Raw genomic sequence first — 20371 nt, 5'->3', positions numbered from 1 at the left:
TTTCCGATGATAAATACCCACCTGTTTCCACTGAAAAACCCTTCAGGGGATCTTTTGCAACAGTTTAGCACCATCTTTGAATGAATTGCAGAATGTCAGATTTTTGCTGAAATTGTGACCGCGCGGCTTAGGGATTTTTGCAAAAAAAGTTGTTCAGAGGTCGAGGGCTAATTCTGTTTCCGATGATAAATACCCACCTGTTTCCACCGAAAAACCCTTCAGGGGATCCTTTGCAACAGTTTAGCACCATCTTTGAATGAATTGCAGAACGTCAGATTTTTGCTGAAATTGTGACCGCGCGGCTTAGGGATTTTTTCAAAAAAAGTTGTTCAGACGTCGAGGGCTAATTCTGTTTCCGATGACAAAAAATCCACCTGTTTCGACCGAAAAACCTTTCAGGGGATCGTTTGCAACAGTTTGGCACCATTTCTGAGTGAATTGCAGAATGTCAGAAATTTTGAAGAAATTGTGACCGCGCGGCTTAGGGATTTTTTTCAAAAAAAGTTGTTCAGACGTCGAGGGCAAATTCTGTTTCCGATGATAAATACCCACCTGTTTCCACTGAAAAACCGTTCAGGGGATCCTTTGCAACAGTTTAGCACCATCTTTGAATGAATTGCAGAACGTCAGATTTTTGCTGAAATTGTGACCGCGCGCCTTAGGGATTTTTTCAAAAAAAGTTATTCAGACGTCGAAGGCTAATTCGGTTTCCGATGATAAATACCCACCTGTTTCCAACGAAAAACCCTTCAGGGCATCGTTTCCAACAGTTTAGCACTATTTTGGAGTGAATTGCAGAACGCCAGAAATTTTGAAGAAATTGTGACCGCGCGGCTTAGGGATTTTTTCAAAAAAAGTTGTTCAGACGTCGTGGGCTAATTCTGTTTCCGATGATAAAAACCGACCTGATTCCACTGAAAAACCTTTCAGGGGATCCTTTGCAACAGTTCAGCACCATTTTTGAATGAATTGCAGAACATCAGATTTTTGCTGAAATTGTGACCGCGCGGCTTAGGGATTTTTTCAAAAAAAGTTGTTCAGAGGTCGAGGGCTAATTCTGTTTCCGATGATAAATACCCACCTGTTTCCACCGAAAAACCCTTCAGGGGATCCTTTGCAACAGTTTAGCACCCTCTTTGAATGAATTGCAGAACGTCAGATTTTTGCTGAAATTGTGACCGCGCGGCTTAGGGATTTTTTCAAAAAAAGTTGTTCAGACGTCGAGGGCTAATTCTGTTTCCGATGATAAAAATCCACCTGTTTCGACCGAAAAACCTTTCAGGGGATCGTTTGCAACAGTTTGGCACCATTTCTGAGTGAATTGCAGAATGTCAGAAATTTTGAAGAAATTGTGACCGCGCGGCTTAGGGATTTTTTCAAAAAAAGTTGTTCAGACGTCGAGGGCTAATTCTGTTTCCGATGATAAATACCCACCTGTTTCCACTGAAAAACCGTTCAGGGCATCGTTTGCAACAGTTTAGCACCATTTTTGGGTGAATTGCAGAACGCCAGAAATTTTGAAGAAATTGTGACCGCGCGGCTTAGGGATTTTTTCAAAAAAAGTTGTTCCGACTTCGAGAGCTAATTCTGTTTCCGATGATAAAAACCCACCTGTTTCCACCGAAAAACCCTTCAGGGGATCGTTTGCAACAGTTTGGCACCATCTCTGAGTGAATTGCAGAACGTCAGAAATTTTGAAGAAATTGTGACCGCGCATCTTAGGGATTTTTTCAAAAAAAGTTGTTCAGACGTCGTGGGCTAATGCTGTTTCCGATGATAAAAACCCACCTGTTTCCACCGAAAAACCTTTCAGGGGATCGTTTGCAACAGTTTGGCACCATTTCTGAGTGAATTGCAGAACGCCAGAAATTTTGAAGAAATTGTGACCGCGCGGCTTAGGGATTTTTTCAAAAAAAGTTGTTCAGACGTCGTGGGCTAATTCTGTTTCTGATGATAAAAACCCACCTGATTCCACTGAAAAACCTTTCAGGGGATCCTTTGCAACAGTTCAGCACCATCTTTGAATGAATTGCAGAACGTCAGATTTTTGCTGAAATTGTGACCGCGCGGCTTAGGGATTTTTTCAAAAAAAAGTTGTTCAGACGTCGTGGGCTAATTCTGTTTCCGATGATAAATTCCCACCTGTTTCCAACGAAAAACCCTTCAGGGCATCGTTTGCAACAGTTTGGCACCATTTCTGAGTGAATTGCCGAATGTCAGAAATTTTGAAGAAATTGTGACCGCGCGGCTTAGGGATTTTTTCAAAAAAAGTTGTTCAGACGTCGAGGGCTAATTCTGTTTCCGATGATAAATACCCACCTGTTTCCACTGAAAAACCGTTCAGGGCATCGTTTGCAACAGTTTAGCACCATTTTTGGGTGAATTGCAGAACGCCAGAAATTTTGAAGAAATTGTGACCGCGAGGCTTAGGGATTTTTTCAAAAAAAGTTGTTCCGACTTCGAGAGCTAATTCTGTTTCCGATGATAAAAACCCACCTGTTTCCACCGAAAAACCCTTCAGGGGATCGTTTGCAACAGTTTGGCACCATCTCTGAGTGAATTGCAGAACGTCAGAAATTTTGAAGAAATTGTGACCGCGCGGCTTAGGGATTTTTTTAAAAAAAGTTGTTCAGACGTCCTGGGCTAATTCTGTTTCCGATGATAAATTCCCACCTGTTTCCAACGAAAAACCCTTCAGGGCATCGTTTGCAACAGTTTAGCACCATTTTTGGGTGAATTGCAGAATGCCAGAAATTTTGAAGGAATTGTGACCGCGCGGCTTAGGGATTTTTTTAAAAAAAGTTGTTCAGACGTCGATGGCTAATTCTGTTTCCTATGATACAAACCCATCTGTTTCCACTGAAAAACCTTTCAGGGGATCGTTTGCAACAGTTTGGCACCATTTCTGAGTGAATTGCAGAACGCCAGAAATTTTGAAGAAATTGTGACCGCGCGGCTTAGGGATTTTTTCAAAAAAAGTTGTTCAGACGTCGTGGGCTAATTCGGTTTCCGATGATAAATACCCACCTGTTTGCAACGAAAAACCCTTCAGGGCATCGTTTGCAACAGTTTAGCACCATTTTGGAGTGAATTGCAGAACGCCAGAAATTTTGAAGAAATTGTGACCGCGCGGCTTAGGGATTTTTTCAAAAAAAGTTGTTCAGACGTCGTGGGCTAATTCTGTTTCCGGTGATAAAAACTCACCTGTTTCCACCGAAAAACCCTTCAGGGGATCGTTTGCAACAGTTTAGCACCATCTTTGAATGAATTGCAGAACGTCACATTTTTTCTGAAATTGTGACCGCGCGGCTTAGGGATTTTTGCAAAAAAAGTTGTTAAGACGTCGAGGGCTAATTCTGTTTCTGATGATAAAAAGCCACCTGATTCCATTGAAAAACCTTTCAGGGGATCCTTTGCAACAGTTCAGCACCATCTTTGAATGAATTGCAGAACGTCGGATTTTTGCTGAAATTGTGACCGCGCGCCTTAGGGATTTTTCCAAAAAAAGTTATTCAGACATCGAAGGCTAATTCGGTTTCCGATGATAAATACCCACCTGTTTCCAACGAAAAACCCTTCAGGGCATTGTTTCCTACAGTTTAGCACTATTTTGGAGTGAATTGCAGAACGCCAGAAATTTTGAAGAAATTGTGACCGCGCGGCTTAGGGATTTTTTCAAAAAAAGTTGTTAAGACGTCGAGGGCTAATTCTGTTTCTGATGATAAAAAGCCACCTGATTCCATTGAAAAACCTTTCAGGGGATCCTTTGCAACTGTTCAGCACCATCTTTGAATGAATTGCAGAACGTCAGATTTTTGCTGAAATTGTGACCGCGCGCCTTAGGGATTTTTTTCAAAAAAAGTTATTCAGACATCGAAGGCTAATTCGGTTTCCGATGATAAATACCCACCTGTTTCCAACGAAAAACCCTTCAGGGCATCGTTTCCAACAGTTTAGCACTATTTTGGAGTGAATTGCAGAACGCCAGAAATTTTGAAGAAATTGTGACCGCGCGGCTTAGGGATTTTTTCAAAAAAAGTTGTTCAGACGTCGTGGGCTATTTCTGTTTCCGATGATAAAAATCCACCTGTTTCGACCGAAAAACCTTTCAGGGGATCGTTTGCAACAGTTTGGCACCATTTCTGAGTGAATTGCAGAATGTCAGAAATTTTGAAGAAATTGTGACCGCGCGGCTTAGGGATTTTTTCAAAAAAAGTTGTTCAGACGTCGAGGGCTAATTCTGTTTCCGATGATAAATACCCACCTGTTTCCACCGAAAAACCCTTCAGGGGATCCTTTGCAACAGTTTAGCACCATCTTTGAATGAATTGCAGAACGTCAGATTTTTGCTGAAATTGTGGCCGCGCGGCTTAGGGATTTTTTCAAAAAAAGTTGTTCAGAGGTCGTGGGCTAATTCTTCAGTGGAAACAGGTGGGTATTTATCATCGGAAACAGAATTAGCCCTCGACGTCTGAACAACTTTCTTTGAAAAAATCCCTAAGCCGCACGGTCACAATTTCTTCAAAATTTCTGACGTTCTGCAATTCACTCAGAAATGGTGCCAAACTGTTGCAAACGATTCCCTGAAAGGTTTTTCGGTGGAAAGAGGTGGGTATTTATCATCGGAAACACAATTAGCCCTCGACGTCTGAACAACTTTTTTTGAAAAAATCCCTAAGCCGCGCGGTCACAATTTCAGCAAATATCTGACGTTCTGCAATTCATTCAAAGATGGTGCTAAACTGTTGCAAAGGATCCCCTGAAGGGTTTTTCGGTGGAATCAGGTGGGTTTTTATCATCGGAAACAGAATTAGCCCTCGACGTCTGAACAACTTTTTTTGAAAAAATCCCTAAGCCGCGCGGTCACAATTTCTTCAAAATTTCTGGCGTTCTGCAATTCACCCAAAAATGGTGCTAAACTGTTGCAAACGATGCCCTGAAGGGTTTTTCGTTGGAAACAGGTGGGAATTTATCATTGGAAACAGAATTAGCCCTCGACGTCTGAACAACTTTTTTTGAAAAAATCCCTAAGCCGCGCGGTCACAATTTCAGCAAAAATCTGTTTTAACAACGCTCTGGGACGCGTACACACCGCCCGTCACCCTCCTCAACAAAAATAAAACAACTTTCATAAACAAAACTACTTAGACTAGAGGAGGTAAGTCGTAACATGGTAAGCGTACCGGAAGGTGTGCTTGGACTAACAAAAAGTAGCTTACTTAAAGCACCCAGCTTACAACTGGGAGATGCCGCATTTTAAAACACGACCTTTTTGAGCCCACAACTTCAGCCAAACAAACCTACAAAACCCCAAACAACGCCCACAAACCAAAACATTTTTCTGGTCAGTAAATGAGATTAAACCCCTCCTTGGCCTTACAAGTACTGCAAGGGAATAATGAAAGAATAATGAAAAACTTTAAGCATAAAACAGCAAAGACCAACCCCTATACCTCCTGCATCATGGTTTAGCAATACCCCTTCAGACAAAGCAAACCTTTAGCCTGCCCCCCCGAAACCAAACGAGCTATTTTTGGGCAGCTATAAATTAGAGCACACCCGTCCCTGTAGCAAAAGGGTGGGAAGACCTAAAAATAGAGGCAAAAAGCCAATCGAGCTTGGTGATAGCTGGCTGCTCAATAAAAGAATTTAAGTTCAACTTTAGGCATATACCAACCAACACCTCCAAATTCATTTTTTCCCCCTAAAGAAAATCAATGGGGGTACAGCCCCATTGAACCGGAATACAGCCCGAACTGAGAGAAACCTATTTACTTATTTTAAGTAGGCCTCAAAGCAGCCACCATACAATCGCGTTATAGCAGTTTAACCAAGATAATTCCAACAATCTAAATTAATCTCCTGACATACCTCTGAGCCATTCTATAATACTATAGAAATACCAATGCTAAAATTAGTAATAAGAAACATTAATTTCTCTTTGCATTCCCTTAAATCAGAATAGAAAACCTACTGATAATTAACAATACCACATGACCACATATTTACCCTAGACAAAAGTCATCTTAAAAACTTGTTAACCCAACACAGGCATGCATAAAAGAAAGGCAAAAAGCCGTAAAAGGAACTCGGCAAAAACTTGTCCCAACTGTTTACCAAAAACATAGCCTTTAGCCCCACAAGTATTAAAGGTCCCGCCTTCCCAGTGACTCTTTAAACGGCCGCGGTATCCTAACCGTGCAAAGGTAGCATAATCACTTGTCCCCTAAATAGGGACTGGAATGAACGGCTAAATGAGGACAAAACTGTCTCTTACGGACTGGCCAATGAAATTGATCTTCCAGTACAAAAGCTGGAATAAACCCATAAGACGAGAAGACCCTGTGGAGCTTCAAAACCAAAACCACTAAACATGCTTCTTGGGTTTTTAGTTGGGGCTACTTTGGAGCAAAAAAACCCCTCCAAAACATGAATTTAATTATTAAGATTAACACACCAAAAATAATTTTACTAGACCCAGCAATGCTTTATATTGTCTGACCAATGAACCAAGTTACCCCAGGGATAACAGCGCCATCCTCTTCTAGAGTCCCTATCGACAAGAGGGTTTACGACCTCGATGTTGGATCAGGACACCCCTATAGTGCAACCGCTATAAAAGGTTTGTTTGTTCAATGATTAAAGTCCTACGTGATCTGAGTTCAGACCGGAGAAATCCAGGTCGGTTTCTATCTATGCAGCACTATTTTTAGTACGAAAGGACCAAAATAGTGGGACCCATGCTAAACAAAAGTCCTAATAAAAACTGCTGACTTCTACTAAAGTAGTTAATATGCCCACCTTCTTTATCAAAATAAGATTTATTAAGGTGGCAGAGTCAAGTAATGCAAAAGACCTAAAATCTTTCTACAGGGAAGCAAATTCCCTTCTTAATAATGCAGAAATTTATAACATATATTATTAACCCAATCTCATATATTATTCCTATTCTTATCGCTGTAGCATTCTTAACACTACTTGAACGAAAGGTTTTAGGTTACATGCAACTCCGAAAAGGCCCAAACATAGTTGGACCTTTTGGAATTCTACAACCAATTGCCGATGGTATTAAACTATTTATTAAAGAACCTATTCGCCCAACACATGCATCCCCAACACTCTTTATTTTAGCCCCAACCATAGCCCTATTACTAGCTCTAATAATATGAACCCCTATACCCATACCCTATCCCTTAGCAGATATAAACTTAGGTCTCCTATTTCTCCTTGCCCTCTCAAGCATAATAGTCTATACAATTCTTTGATCCGGATGAGCATCCAACTCAAAATATGCTCTAATAGGAGCTCTCCGAGCCATCGCACAAACAATTTCCTACGAAGTCACCTTAGGCATTATTTTACTTTCCATCATTATGCTAACCGGCGCCTTTACAATATCCACCCTCATTATTACACAAGAACACACATGATTAATTTTACCTACCTGACCTCTAGCCATAATATGATATGTGTCAACCCTAGCAGAAACAAACCGAGCACCATTTGACCTAACAGAAGGAGAGTCTGAACTTGTTTCAGGGTTCAATGTAGAATATGCAGCAGGACCTTTCGCACTTTTTTTTCTAGCTGAATACATAAACATTTTAATAATAAACACACTATCATGCATTCTATTCTTCAGCCCAACAACTACTTTACAAACAGAACTTTTTACAATTAACCTAATAACAAAAACTACCCTACTAACTATTGGATTTCTGTGAGCCCGAGCCTCTTACCCACGATTTCGCTACGACCAACTAATACATCTTCTATGAAAACAATTCCTCCCAATTACCTTAGCACTATACTTATGATATGTCTCACTCCCAATTTCGTTAGCCGGCCTTCCACCATTAAACTAACCCATTAGGACGTGTGCCCGAGATTTAGGGGTTACTTTGATAGAGTAAACCACAGGGACTTATTAACCCCTCACCTCCTCTAGAAGAATGGGATTTGAACCCACACCTAAGACTCCAAAACTCTTTGTACTACCGATATACTATCCCCTAGTAAAGTCAGCTAATAAAGCTCTTGGGCCCATACCCCAAAAATGTTGGTCAAACCCTTCCTTTACTAATGAACCCCTACATTATATCCATCCTAATCTGTAATTTAGCCCTTGGAACAATTATTACAGTGAAGCCTTAATTACTTGGGATCCATTTGCCCGCTTACCCAGGACGCAGAGGTGACAAAGAAGCACCAGGGATTCAGTTCCTTCGGAGAAAAAGTTTATTGTGATCTGCGCAGAGACCACCAGCGGAATTATTTCCAAAGGCTGGGGGCCCCTAAAACACGTAAGCAAGCAGTTTTTATACCCTAGCAGCACCTCCCAACCACCCCACCACCAGTAACGTATCATATCATATTCCCCCCTTTGCCTTATGGCCTCATTGGGTGTTACCAGAGCATTTTGGCAGTGCACTCCTTTCGCTTATCAGTCAAACCTGCATATCTTATTTGCTCCAGATGCATTTCTCCTCCTGCTCTCCGGGCGTTGCCTTCCAACTGTCAATGCACCCCCCCTGCCCACTCCCTTCATTTCCCTCCTCTTCTTCTGAACAACCTAACCCATAGGTTCGTTCGCAGGGATAGGCCTATACTCTCGCATGAGGGCAATCACACGGGGTCCCATCATTCGGGACATCATTTTTTTGCATCATCTGTTGCAAAAGCAGGGAATACAGAAGCAGAGCAAAAGCAAAATTAGCAAAGGTCCCATAAGCATAGCAAAGAGCCCCCGGAGCCACCCTGTTGGGAGGAAATTGTCTAGTAGGACATATCCCATCCTTCCTTCCCAAGTTTGTACAGGAACATGGGCTACTTTTTCTGCCAATTGAAGCCACTTGTTATAGAGACTCTGAGCCCCCTGTCTTCTCATTTCATGTGTGGGGAAAATGCTATTACGATTTAAGACCTGGAAGCATTTGGCCTTGGGAGTGGATTCTCCCACCATAAATAGGAGAAGGATCATCAAGGGGATGGAGGGGGATCGCTTCCTTCCAGAAAACCTGTGGCGTTTGTGCCAACAGAAATATAACAGCATCCATATAATCAAGGCAGTACATGTCACCCCTATCCACCATGCCCGATGGTTCCAAGGTTCCTCCCACCATTCCTTAATCATGATAAGGGTCTGGGGAAGGTTTTGGCCTGCCTGGGCGTTCAGGGCGATCAGGATAAAAGGGGTCGTGGAAACCTCCAAGGATCAAATCCTATAGTATGCAAATAGAACCCTTCTAGTCCTGCGGGGTGACTATATCCTTGGTGGGTGGAGGGCAAACACAAGCCCCACGGGGAAGGAGCCCAAGGTTGGTAGATTACCACACACCCACAAGAGTAGGTGGCAGCATTGACACGGCCAGCACTTGGTGTCAAAATACCCACGGGCTCTTCCTCACACCAAATAATACACACTAGAGTTCTTTCGGAATTTAAAACATTATCAGGTGGTGTTACTCAAACTGCAGGCACGCTGGGAGCGCTGCCGGCGGGCGCTCCTCCCATCCACTTCTCCAGCCGTGCCTAGAGGTCCGGAGTGATACCAGCAGAGCGGTCGTCCGCTGGGCGCCTGTGTACGTACATACTGCCACAAGCAAATAATGATACAATCCACATCGAGGTAATTCAGTCCACAACAAGGTCCTCCATGGGTGCCATCCCACTGTGCTGAACTCCTGGTGGAGCCAAGTGTCCAGTTCTAGGGTTGTTCCTTTGGCACAACATGCATTTCCTGGAAGCTTGGGCAGCCAGTTGGTAAAGGTTGGCCACATAAAAACACTTTTCCAGCTGCTTGGTCATGTCATCAGGTCCCACATGGGTGGACTCATGGTACCGCTGAATTACTTGCCGGGATAATGATCCTGGGATCCATATCCGGTCATCAGGGGTGAGATACCATCCTTCTTTAGAGAGCCTTAGCTCCTCAGCGTCTGCGGTAGCCACCTCATGGGCAGAGTACCTTGGTTTCAAGGTGCTATCCAGAATTTCTTCTGGTACCAGGGCCCCAATGAAAGGTGTTGGGGATGAACCCCGGGCTGCTTCCTTTGCTACCCGGTCAGCCAGGCGGTTTCCCCTGGCCTCTTCACTAGGTCCAGTTTTGTGTCCATAACAGTGTATCACTGCCACTGCTTCAGGTTCCCAGACAGCGTCCAGAAGGTCTAAGAGCGCCTGAGGGTGCGCCACTTGACCCCCTCTGGAGGTGAGCAGACCTCTTTCCTTCCACAGTGCCCCGTGGGCATGCAGGGTGAGGAAAGCGTACTTTGAGTCAGTATAAATATTGATCTTTTCCCCTTTTGCTAGACACAGGGCCCTGGTAAGTGCCGTTATTTCAGCCAGTTGGGCTGAGGTTCCCAGTGGGAGTGAACTGGCCTCAACCACGTTGTTTTCAAGGGCTACCACTGCATATCCTGCCTTTCGCTGTCCAGCCTCAACAAAGCTGTTTCCATCCACAAACCATGAAGGCCAATGTGGGTTTGCCTCATCCTTCAGGTCAGGCCTGCTGGAATACACTTCATCCATGACCTCTACACAATCATGGGTCGGTCCCTCACCTTCTCCTACCGGTAATAAGGTAGCTGGGTTAAGGGCTGTGGTAACCTGAAACTTCAGGCGTGGATGTAATAACAACATCTGGCACTTCCTCATTTTTGCTTGTGATAGGAAATAGGTGCCTTTCATGTCAAGTAAGGCTGGGACTGCGTGTGGAGTCACACAAGTGGTGTCTTGTCCGAACGTGAATTTATCTGCCTTTGTGAGTAGGGTGGCCACTGCCACAACCGCTCTCATACAGGGGGGCAACCCTTGTTCTGTTGAGGTTAGCCTCTCTGACAAGTATGCAACGGGTTGCTGCCAATTGCCCAGTTTCTGGCATAAAACTCCCTTGGCTACCCCCTGGTCTTCATCTATGAACAGGGTAAAAGGCTTCTCGGGGTTTGGGATGCCAAGCGCTGGGGCTTGTTGTAATGCCACTTTGAGATCCTGAAAAGCCTGCTGCTGTTCCCTGCCCCATATAAAAGGATCCTTCTCTGTTCCCCTAGTTGACTCATGCAGGGGCCGAGCAATGCTGCTGTAGTTAGGTATCCATATCCTACAGAACCCTGCGGATCCCAGAAAACCACGGAGCTCCCTGCGGTTTTTTTTTTTTGGTTTTTTTTTGTTTTGGCTCTGGTATTTGGATAATAGCCTGTTTTCTTTCCTCCCTTAGAGTTCGCTGTTGGTGAGAGATGTCAAAACCAAGGTATTTTACAGTTGGTTGACATATCTGCACCTTCTTCTTGGATACCCGGTATCCAGCCTCGGCCAGGTGGTTTAACAAGTCCTTGGTGGCTTTTATGATTCTGAATCACTTCCCTAACTCTCATCACCTACGGTCTGCAAATAATAACATCCTCAAGGTCCCAGGCCTCAGAGAGGTCAGGCTGGCCTCAACTAGAGCCAGGGCCTTCTCGGCTGCGGCTCCAATCTGGTGGAACGCTCTGTCACAAGAGACTAGGGCCCTGCGGGACCTGACATCTTTCCGCAGGGCCTGCAAGACAGAGTTGTTCCACCAGGCCTTTGGTCAGGGCACAGCCTGACTCCCTCCTCTGGCAACCTGCACAGAATCTTGCTTAATCAGTTGCCATTAATTTGATTTCAATTGATTTTTATAATGAAATATTTTTAGAATAGTTACAGATAGGTAGCCGTGTTGGTCTGCCATAGTCAAGACAAAAACAAAAAACAAAAAAAGGTGCTACTGGAAGGATTTTTTTTTTTTTTTTAGAATGTGCAATTATCTGATTGTTTGATTGTTTTGATTGTTGTTAGCCGCCCTGAGCCCGGCTTCGGCTGGGGAGGGCGGGATACAAATAAAATTTATTATTATTATTATCAAATTAGTAGGCTTCCGGGAGGCCCGCCTCATCCCAGTCAATACATGTTGGCGGTACGTATTTAAAGAATTTTGGCCTCCCACTTCTTGGTAATCCCAGTTAGGGGTTTCTCGGGGGGTAGGCGATATTTATGGCCACCTCACCCAGGTTTTGAGCCCGCAAATGCGCTCTTGCCTCAGTGTGGACTCTCCTAGTTTCTTCTGTAGTTAGTAGTGAGTCCAGGAGATATTGTAAATCATAAGTGGGATTATAAGTTTTAAAAATCCCTTCAAACAATTTTATAATTTTCGCTGGGTTCTCCTCAAAAGAGGGGTTCTGATTGCGCCAATTACATACATCTGCACTTGAGAAAGGCACATGTTGGACCGTATATGTTCGTGGCGCTGGCGCCCCGTTCACCCCTGGGGGTCCCGGTGGGTCATAAACCCGGCGCAGGGGGGCTATTTTCTCTGCTCTCTCCTTTTGTTTCTTGGCTGCCTTATGCAGGGCAGCTCTATCCCAAGCCTGTTCCCAATGTCTGTTTCTTCTTCCATTGCTCCCTTTTACACTCTGCGGCACTCACTAAGTGCCCACTAACGTCTATTTCTTCCTTAAAGTCATTTACAAAATCTCTAACTCTTTTCCTTTGTTCTTCAGTCCACCTCTTTCCACCCTTTGTCAACTTTCCAATAGTCTGTCTAAACTCCTCATCCTCTCCCTTTTCCTCATCTGATTCATCATCTTTGGCCTCCCCTGGCACTGCCATTGGTGGGGCATATGGGGGAGGAGGTCTCAATACACCTTCTTCTTCCGGGTCCTGTAAGACCGGGGGTTTTGGCTTCGTTCTGACCGCACACAGGCGGGCGCCCTGGTCTATTCTACTGCGGCAGGACTCCAGCCACGAGGGATTTTTTCCCACATTAGTTTTCCAGGTGGAAATATAAGGAATCTGGTCCGGGTGAACATTAACTATATTTTGCCACAGGGGGTCTATTAACTGCAGGTCGAGAGTGCCCTCTGATGGCCAGCCAGTACTTCACATAAAGTTCTAAGTCTCTCTTTCTGCAACTTAAAACCCCAATAGTCATGTTTTGTAGCTGTTCTCCAGTTATCCAGTAAACACTGCAAAGGGGTACATTTACTGCCTCCAGATCCCATGTCTAACAAAATACTCTGCTCCTATATGGGACTTCTCTTCAAACACACCGGTTTTGCTACAGACTGTGGCTTGGACGAGCTCGCGCTGCCAAGAAACTCACAATCCTACACACGCTTGGCCAAGGGGACGCTAAGCCCCGGCCTCACATATACATTCATCCTTTCACACCACACACAACACAGGCTCCCCTCTGTCCTCCCCTCCTACCCTCCTGGCGGCACTTTTACTGCCACGGCCAGGTGAGGTTGATCAAGCCTCTAGCCCCTTTCCCTTAGGGCTCACCTTTCTCCCGTTGTGGGTCCCTTTCCTCGGCCGTCGTTTTTCTCCCTTGACCGGGTGTCTCCACTTTGGGACGGTGTGGCTAGCTCCCCCTACAAACTGGCAGGGTGCGCGCTTGGAGCTGCGAGCACCAGCCCAAGCTGTTCACCGCGGTCGAGCCTGGCCTCCGGTCCAATGGGTTTGGGCAAATCCCGGACGAGCCCCCAAATCTGAAGCCTTAATTACTTGGGATCCATTTGCCCGCTTACCCAGGACGCAGAGGTGACAAAGAAGCACCAGGGATTCAGTTCCTTCGGAGAAAAAGTTTATTGTGATCTGCGCAGAGACCACCAGCGGAATTATTTCCAAAGGCTGGGGGCCCCTAAAACACGTAAGCAAGCAGTTTTTATACCCTAGCAGCACCTCCCAACCACCCCACCACCAGTAACGTATCATATCATATTCCCCCCTTTGCCTTATGGCCTCATTGGGTGTTACCAGAGCATTTTGGCAGTGCACTCCTTTCGCTTATCAGTCAAACCTGCATATCTTATTTGCTCCAGATGCATTTCTCCTCCTGCTCTCCGGGCGTTGCCTTCCAACTGTCAATGCACCCCCCCTGCCCACTCCCTTCAACAGCCGCTAGCTATCATTGATTCCTAGCCTGGGTTGGTCTAGAACTAAACACCTTCGCCTTCATCCCTATTCTAGCCAAACATCATCACCCACGAGCTACTGAAGCCGCAACTAAATATTTTATTATTCAAGCAACTGCTTCATCTATTATTCTATTTTCAAGTATTATTAATGCATGATACACTGGAACCTGAGATATTACTCAACTTACAACACAACCAACCCCTATCATACTATTAATTGCCCTAGCCATAAAACTAGGTCTAGCTCCCATACACTTTTGATTACCAGAAGTTATACAAGGCACTGATACAGTTACAGCCCTAATCATTGCAACATGACAAAAATTACCACCAATATCTTTACTTTACCTTATCTCCAACCAATTCCCAATAATACTTTTATCATTACTAGCCATCTCCTCCACCCTAATCGGAGGCTGATCCGGACTTAATCAAACCCAATTACGAAAAATTATAGCATTCTCATCAATCGGACATTTAGGATGAATAATCTCCATTTCACTTATTTCCCAAAAACTTCTTCTTCTAACCTTAGCAATTTATTTATTAATAACAACTTCAATATTTATTATCCTTATTACCTCAATAACCAAAACCACCAAAGATTTAGGAACAATATGAACAATTTCCCCAACACTTTCTACAATTATACTAATTACTCTTATAGCATTAGGAGGACTACCTCCACTAACCGGCTTCATTCCAAAATGATTAATTTTAAAAGAATTAACCACCAACCTCCTACTACCATTAGCGACTGCTCTCGCCCTATCCTCCTTATTAAGCCTAATATTCTACATACGCCTAAGTTATGTCTCAACTCTAACTATTTCTCCAAATACATCCAATAGTCCTATAAAATGACGATTTAAACCCACCAAACCAATTAGCCCAACCCCTATAATTATTAGTACACTTCTATTAATCCCAATTACACCTCTAATTTATACTTAGAAGCTTAGGTTAAATCCAAAACCAGAAGCCTTCAAAGCCTCTAATAGGGTCTATAAACCCCCTAGCTTCTGATTAAGACCTGTATAATTCTAATATACATCTTCTGAATGCAAACCAAACACTTTAATTAAGCTAAGGCCTAAACTAGATGGACAGGCCTCGATCCTGCAAAACTTTAGTTAACAGCTAAAAACCCTACCCAGCGGGCTTCCATCCTTCATCTTCTACCTATTTCTCTTCCCCCGTTTGGAAAAAAAACGGGGGAAGCCCCGGCACTTATAGGGTACTTCTCCAAATTTGCATTTTGGTGTGAAAACACCTCGGGACTGCTGGTAAAAAGAGGACTCAAACCTCCATAAAGGGGTTTACAGCCCCCCACCTAATTACTCGGCCATTCTACCTGTGTCATTGATTCGTTGATTATTTTCAACCAACCATAAAGATATTGGTACCTTATACCTTCTATTTGGTGCCTGAGCTGGTATAGTCGGCACAGCCCTCAGTCTTCTAATTCGAACAGAACTAAGTCAGCCCGGAACCCTTCTTGGTGACGACCAAGTTTATAACGTTATTGTTACAGCACATGCTTTTGTTATAATTTTCTTTTTAGTTATACCTGTAATAATTGGAGGCTTTGGAAATTGATTAATTCCCCTAATAATTGGTGCTCCTGATATAGCATTTCCACGAATAAACAACATAAGCTTCTGACTATTGCCCCCATCTTTACTCTTACTTCTTTCGTCTTCAGGCATTGAAGCAGGTGCTGGTACTGGCTGAACTGTTTACCCACCATTAGCTGGAAATATAGCCCATGCAGGAGCCTCAGTAGATCTAACCATCTTTTCGCTTCATTTAGCCGGAGTTTCCTCTATCCTAGGTGCAATTAACTTTATTACCACTTGCATTAATATAAAACCCCCTAATATAACACAATATCAGACTCCTTTATTTGTATGATCTGTCCTAATTACAGCTGTGCTTCTTCTCCTTTCTCTTCCTGTATTAGCTGCTGGCATCACTATATTATTAACAGATCGAAACTTAAATACATCCTTTTTTGATCCAGCTGGTGGAGGAGACCCAATTCTTTACCAACACTTATTTTGATTCTTTGGCCACCCAGAAGTATATATCCTTATTCTTCCAGGTTTTGGCATAATCTCCCACATTGTTACATATTATGCAGGTAAAAAAGAACCCTTTGGTTATATAGGAATAGTGTGAGCTATAATATCAATTGGTTTTTTAGGCTTTATTGTGTGAGCTCATCACATATTTACAGTAGGAATAGACGTTGATACCCGAGCCTACTTTACCTCAGCTACAATAATTATTGCTATTCCTACTGGGGTAAAAGTCTTTAGCTGACTTGCAACTCTTCATGGTGGAACAATTAAATGAGATGCCGCTATATTATGAGCATTGGGCTTTATTTTTTTATTTACAGTAGGGGGTCTTACAGGCATTATTTTAGCTAACTCCTCATTAGATATTGTCCTCCATGATACCTATTATGTAGTTGCTCATTTCCACTATGTCCTGTCAATAGGCGCTGTATTTGCAATTATAGGTGGGTTCGTCCACTGATTCCCCCTCTTTACAGGTTATACTTTACACTCTTCATGAACAAAAATCCAATTTGGCGTAATATTTACTGGAGTCAACATAACATTTTTTCCACAACATTTTCTTGGGTTAGCAGGTATACCCCGACGTTACTCTGATTACCCAGACGCATATACTCTTTGAAATACTATTTCATCAATTGGCTCTCTAATTTCCCTTACAGCTGTAGTCATAATAATATTTATTATTTGAGAAGCCCTAGCAGCTAAACGCGAAGTCTTTACTCTTGAATTAACACATACAAACTTAGAGTGACTTCACGGCTGTCCTCCTCCATACCATACATACGAAGAATCAACCTATGTACAGACCTCAAGGGAGGGGGGACTTGAACCACCTCTAACTAGTTTCAAGCCAGTCACACATCCTCTTATGTTTCTCCCCTTATAAGGTTCTAGTAAAACAATTACATAGCTCTGTCAGTGCTAAATTACAGACCACACAACCTGTGAACCTTGGTGGCACACCCAGCACAACTAGGCTTCCAAAATGCAGCCTCCCCCATCATAGAAGAGCTCCTTCATTTTCACGATCATGCATTAATAATTGTTTTTTTAATTAGTGCCCTAGTACTATATATTATTAGCCTAATATTATCAACAAAACTAACACATACTAATACAATAGACGCCCAAGAAGTTGAAATAATTTGAACCATCCTTCCTGCAATTATTCTTATTTTAATTGCACTTCCATCCCTCCAAATTCTTTACTTAATAGACGAAATTAATAACCCACATCTAACTATCAAAGCTATTGGTCACCAATGATACTGAAGCTACGAATATACAGACTACGAAAACCTGCTGTTCGACTCCTATATAATCCCAACACATGATTTAAATCCAGGAAATTTTCGCCTACTAGAAGTAGATCACCGAGTTGTAATTCCAATAGAATCCCCCATTCGAATCTTAATTTCAGCAGAAGATGTTCTACATTCATGAGCTATCCCGGCACTTGGCATTAAAACTGATGCAGTCCCAGGTCGATTAAACCAAACCACCTTAATTACATCCCACCCCGGTCTATTTTATGGTCAATGCTCAGAAATTTGTAGGTCAAATCATAGCTTTATACCCATTATTGTAGAGTCAACACCCCTAAAACACTTCGAAGCATGATCTAAAATAATAATTTCTTCATCACTAAGAAGCTAACTTACAGCACTAGCCTTTTAAGCTAGAGAGGGAAATAATTTCCCTTAGTGATATGCCTCAACTTAACCCCTCCTCCTGATTCATAATATTTATACTAGTATGAATAGCCCTTATTATGTTTTTTACAAAAATTATTAGTACCAATTTTTACTCCTCAGCCCCACAACATAAAAAACAATCCAATAACTTTTACTGAACCTGACCATGGCCCTAAACTTTTTTGATCAATTTGCTATTCCTAGTATACTAGGAATTCCGTTAATTATTCCAGCTTTATTCTTTCCATTAACTATCTGATTTTCAACCAACCGCCTCATCCAAAATCGCTACTCAACCATTCAATCCTCACTCATCATCAATGCCACAAAACAAATAATATTACCTATTAGTATTACAGGACACAAATGAGCAAGTACTTTTATAGCACTCCTACTGATGCTTACACTATTTAATACCCTAGGCTTATTACCTTATACTTTTACCCCAACCACTCAGCTTTCAATAAATATGGCCCTTGCCATTCCAACCTGATTAATAACAGTCTTAATCGGCCTACGAAATCAACCAACCGCTTCACTAGGCCACCTTCTCCCAGAAGGTACACCAACACCACTAATTCCCATACTAGTAATAATCGAAACAGCTAGCTTGCTCATTCGTCCAATTGCACTAGGAGTACGCCTAACAGCCAACCTAACAGCCGGACATTTACTAATTCAACTAACCTCAACAGCAGTACTAGCCCTAATAAATACTATAATTTTAACTGCTTCAATAACTCTTATTACATTAGTCCTATTAACCTGCTTAGAAATAGCTGTTGCCTTAATTCAAGCATATGTTTTCGTACTACTTCTAACCCTTTACCTACAAGAAAACATCTAATGACTCACCAAGCACACCCATTTCACATAGTTGACCCTAGCCCATGACCTCTAACAGGGGCTATTGCAGCCCTTTTATTAACATCAGGCCTTGCAGCATGATTTCACTTCAATAATACAAACCTAATATATCTTGGCTTTATTATTATACTCTTAACAATACAACAATGATGACGAGATATTGTTCGCGAAGGCACATATCAAGGACACCATACTATGCCAGTTCAAAAAGGCCTACGATATGGCATAATTTTATTTATTACCTCAGAAGTATTATTCTTTGCCGGATTTTTCTGAGCTTTTTATCACTCAAGTCTCGCCCCTACCCCTGAACTTGGAGGCCAATGGCCTCCAACAGGAATCAATCCTTTAAACGCCTTTGAAGTCCCACTACTAAACACAGCTGTCTTATTAGCTTCCGGAGTAACAGTAACATGAGCCCACCATGCCTTAATAGAAGGAAAACGAACCGATGCTATTCAAGCACTATCTTTAACAATCTTACTTGGCATATATTTTACAGTTCTACAAGCCAGCGAATATCACGAAACATCATTTACTATCTCAGACAGTGTTTACGGCGCAACCTTCTTTGTAGCTACCGGTTTTCATGGCCTCCATGTAATTATTGGATCTACATTTCTCATTATTTGCCTTATTCGACAATCTCTCTTTCATTTTACAACAAATCACCACTTCGGATTTGAAGCAGCCGCCTGATATTGACATTTTGTAGATGTTGTATGACTATTCCTATATGTATCTATCTACTGATGAGGCTCTTACTTTTTTAATATAACTAATATAGATGACTTCCAATCATCCAACCCCAGTTTAACCTGGGAAAAAGTAATGAACCTTATATTAATACTGATTTTTGCTACACTAATTTCCCTTATCTTAATACTAGTAAGCTTTTGACTACCTCAAATATTACCAGACATAGAAAAACTTTCCCCCTATGAATGTGGATTTGATCCACTAGGATCAGCACGCCTTCCATTCTCCATCCGTTTTTTCCTAGTAGCTATCTTATTCCTTCTTTTTGATCTAGAAATTGCTCTTCTACTTCCAACCCCATGAGCAATCAACTTAACACAACCTACAACAACCATAATATGAACCTCTGCAATTATTATTCTTCTAACTACTGGTTTAATTTATGAATGAACTCAAGGCGGTCTGGACTGAGCTGAGTATGGGGGTTAGTCTAATCAAGACAATTAATTTCGACTTAATAAATTCTAAAACTGTTAGAACCCCCAACATGTCAATGATCTTATTTTTATTAAATATCATATTTTTACTTGGTCTCCTAGGCTTGTCCATTCACCGAACCCACTTTATATCCATTTTAATTTGTCTCGAGGGAATAATGCTAACTCTTTTTTTAATAATAGCTACATTTACAACCTCTATAAACACCCCAACCACTGCCATATTACCTATTTTACTTTTAGCATTATCCGCCTGTGAAGCCAGCACAGGCCTTGCTCTTCTAGTTGCCACTTCTCGAACACACGGAACTGACCACATAAAATCCCTAAACTTACTAAAATGCTAAAAATTATTATCCCAACTGCTTTTTTAATTCCCTCAGCTTTCTTACTTAGCTCAAACACATTATTTCCAGTCATAATTGGATATTCTATACTTTTAGCACTTTTAAGTCTTATATTATTTAATCATCCTATGCTCCTAAAAATTTCTAACATAACCACATATTTTAATATTGATACTACCTCAGCCCCCCTAATTATTCTCTCTTGTTGACTACTCCCTCTCATAATTTTAGCTAGCCAAAACCACT

This window comes from Podarcis melisellensis, assembly GCF_964234715.1.
Source record: "Podarcis melisellensis genome assembly, contig: HAP1_SCAFFOLD_20, whole genome shotgun sequence".
Taxonomy (NCBI): domain Eukaryota; kingdom Metazoa; phylum Chordata; class Lepidosauria; order Squamata; family Lacertidae; genus Podarcis; species Podarcis melisellensis.
The sequence above is the reverse complement of the archived record's forward strand: the minus strand, read 5'-3'. Positions refer to the sequence as shown.